This window comes from Populus euphratica, unplaced genomic scaffold (assembly GCF_000495115.2).
Source record: "Populus euphratica unplaced genomic scaffold, PopEup_1.0 scaffold3.1, whole genome shotgun sequence".
Lineage (NCBI taxonomy): Eukaryota > Viridiplantae > Streptophyta > Magnoliopsida > Malpighiales > Salicaceae > Populus > Populus euphratica.
Window position 1 is genome coordinate 1846911 of NW_011499847.1, and position 3792 is coordinate 1850702.

The 3792-nt window shown below is 32.1% G+C and overlaps 1 long non-coding RNA gene across 1 annotated transcript in view; it reads right to left on the bottom strand.

Annotated features, from left to right (window-relative positions):
- LOC105141015 (uncharacterized) overlaps window positions 1-3792 on the bottom strand; it is a 9172-nt gene that overhangs the window by 4203 nt on the left and 1177 nt on the right. The window lies entirely within an intron of this gene.

The window sequence follows — 3792 nt, forward strand, 5'->3', positions numbered from 1 at the left end:
ATTTTTAATTTAATTCATACTGATGTTTGCTCTATGATTTATAAGTCTCTTGAGGGTACATTATACTTTGTTAGTTTCATTGATGATCACTCCAAGAAAATTCAGGCCACACGTTTGAAATCTAAAGATCAGGTGCTTGATGTCTTTAAGGATTTCCATGCCAGAGTTCAAAGAGAAACTAGTAGAAAGCTTAAATATATTCGAGCTGACAATGGTAGTGAATACAAGGATCCTTTTAAGAAGTACTGCAGAGAACATGCTATCAAGTTGGAGAAGACAGTTTCTAAGACTTCACAGCATAATAAAGTGGCTAAGAGAATGAACCAAACCATTATTGAAAGAATTATATATATGCTCTCTTATGCAAAGCTGCCTAAGTCCTCTGAGGGTAAGACAATGAAGACTGCAGATGCCATGATTAACCTTTCTCCATCAATTCCTCTTGAATTTGATATTCTAGATAGAGTTTAGAAAGAAAAGAATGTCTCTTATGCACGCTAAAGAGTGTTTGAATACAGAGCATTCGTACATGTTTCTAGGGATGAAAGGTCTAAGCTTGACAGCAAGATAAAATAGTGTATTTTCTTGGGCTTTGAAGATGATAAGTTTGGCTATAGGTTATGGGATCCAAAGGAAAAGAAAATTGTGAGAAGCAGAGATGTTATGTTCTTTGAAGATTAAACCATTGAAAACTTTGAATAGAAAGAGAAAACATAGTCTACTACTTTTATTTCATCTAATTCAAAACCAAGACGTACTCCACAGTTACTTTTGATGCCTGTTAATCATGGGAGAGATTTGTAAAATGATGATAATAGTGGTTTTGTTATTGAGTCATTAGTTGGTGATCTTGAATCAACTAATGATGATATTGATGTTATTTCTGAACAAGATATGCAAAAAGCTCTAGATGAGCCACAATTAAAGAGGTCAATCAGACCTCATCAACCTTTCACCAAATATTCCCCTCATTAGTATGTATTAGTTACTGATGGAGGAGAGCCAGAATGTTTTGATGAAGTTATGTCACATGAGAAAAAAAATGAGTGGTTGAAAGCAATACAAGAATAGATGAAATCATTACATGAAAACTAAACTTTTTGAGTCAGTGAAGCTTCCTAAAGGTAAGAGAGCACTCAAGAACAAATGAGTGTTCAAGTTGAAAATTGATGAACATTGCTCACAACCAATGTACAAGGCAAGATTGTTGTGAAAGGTTTTGGTCAAAAGAAGGGTATTAATTTTAAAGAATTTTTTTCACAAGTGGTTAAGATGTCTTCAATCCGAGTTATGCTTGGCTTAGTTGCTAGTTTGAATCTTGAAGTTGAATAACTTGATGTGAAAATTGCATTTCTCCATGGTGATTTAGATAAGGAGATCTACATGGAGCAGCTTGAAGGGTTTGAAGAAAAAGGTAAAGAGTAGTTAGTTTGTAAGTTGAAAAAGAGCCTATATGGGTTAAAATAAGCTCCAAGAAAATGGTACAAGAAGTTTGATTCTTTCATAGTGGATCATAGTTATGACAGGACAACTTCTAATCATTATGTATTTATAGAAAGGTTTCCATATGGAAACCTTATTATTATTTTGTTGTATGTGGATGATATGTTGATTGTTGGTTATGATGTTAAGAAGATTCAGATTTTAAAGGAAGAGTTAAAGCAAGTCTTTTGCGATGAAAGACTTAGGACTTGCAAAATAAATTCTTAGTATGAAGATCATACGTGACAAGAAGAAAAAGAAACTTTGGCTATCTTAGGAGAGATATGTTCAAAAGGTACTTGAGAGATTCAATATGAGTAACTCCAAATCTATTTATTCTCCATTTGCAGGCCACTTTTAACTAAATTCTAAGCAGTGTCCTTCAAGTGATGAAGAAAGAGATGAGATGATAAATGTTCCTTATGCAACTATAGTTGATAGCTTGATGTATGTCATGATTTGCATAAGGCCAGATATAGCTCATGCAGTTGGTGTGGTTAGTCGGTTTCTCTTCAATCTTGGTAAAGAACATTGGTCAAAAGTGAAATAAATACTCAGGTATCTCAAATATACTTCTAGTTTCAGTTTATGTTTTGGTAATAATAAACTTGTGTTGGATGGATACACAAAAGCAAATATGGCTAGTGATGTTGATTCTAGAAAGTCCATATCAGGATACTTGACGAAGTTTGTAGTGGGAGTAGTCTCATGGCAATCAAGGTTATAAAAATATGTTACATTATCTACTACAGAAGCTGAATATATTGCTTTTATTAAATGAGGCAAATAGTTGTTATGGATGAAAAAGTTCTTACATGAACCTGGCTTAGTTCAAGATAACTTTGTGTTACACTGTGACAGTCAAAGTGTAATCCATCTTAGTAAGAATCTTACTTTTCACTCTTAAACAAAACACATTGAGGTTAGATATCAATGGATTTGAGATACTATGAAGATGAAGTCATTTATTTTTGAGAAAATCCATACCGATAATAATGTGTCAGACATGATGACCAAACCTCTACTGAGATAGAAGTTTGAGTTTTGCAGAAAGGAAGCAGGCTTGTTAGAGCCTTCTAAATTGAAGCTTACATGTTGATCATCAGTATGACGAATTCCTCACATGATGCGCGAGGAGGGGGATTTTTTGCGTGTAGTCTCTCACTATGTGATGATAGAACCACCACATTAATTAAGAAGAGAGGCAGCTAGCTGCCTATTTGATTTAAATGTGTTTGCTATTGTTGATGCAAATAGCATTATTGAACAAAAAAGAAAAGAGGAAAAGGGAGAAAGAAAGGAAGAAGAGGCAGCAGAGCAGTTTGTATTTTTTCCTTGATTTATAGCTCATTCACTATTGGATCGGGCTGAGATTTTGACACTAACTTCTAGACACGTTATTCTTCATTTTGAATGGTTGGATAGAAGATTAGTAGTATGAAAGCTGACCGTTTTGACAGAAAATAATGTTGTCAGTATTGTGAGTTTTTTCTCAAATACTTCTTCTTTAATCTTGTTGTATGTTGTTCTTGATGATATGTATGTTGTAGCCCTTAGTTGAATCTAAGAAAGAACAATTGTGAACCCATTATTTGTTGATAGTGAAAGTTTTTAGATGGATTACGGTCCCGTGGTTTTTCTTACATTGGGTTCTCCACGTAAACATTTTAGTGATTTATGTGATTATTACTTTATATTTGTTGATTGTTTGATCCTGATTTTGATTGTACAAAGAGAAAAAAGAATTAAAACTTCTAAATTGTGAATTGATCCATGAAAATTACAAAATTACAGTTCGGTTATTTATTTCTAGTTTCCAAAAATATACACACACTCTTTATGAGTGTTTATGTTTTAAGGAATTACAATCATCTTACAAGATTAGCATAAATGATTACGATCTAAGATCATACGTTCAAGTCCTGTTATAATTATTAGCTCGTGAATTTTTATTCCTACCCGTGGATAATTAGACATGGATTAAATTAACTGTTCCTTGAAAATTTAATCATAAATTCCTATTTTCTTGCAACTGTGAAAAAAAAATTGAATTTAAACCTGGTTGTGTTGTGATTTTGTCGGCAGAGAGTGAAAAATTAAATTTGAAGGACAAAAAAATATGACACCTTCACGAGAGAGATGGAGATTTATAGGATCTCTAGCCTGTTTGTTTGTTTTTATGTATTTTTTTAATATTTTTAAATTATTTTGAAGTGTTGCTGTTAAAATTAAATTTTAAATAATAATAATAAAATATTATTTTAATATGTTTATAAATAAAAAATATTTTAAAAATAATTACCATTATCA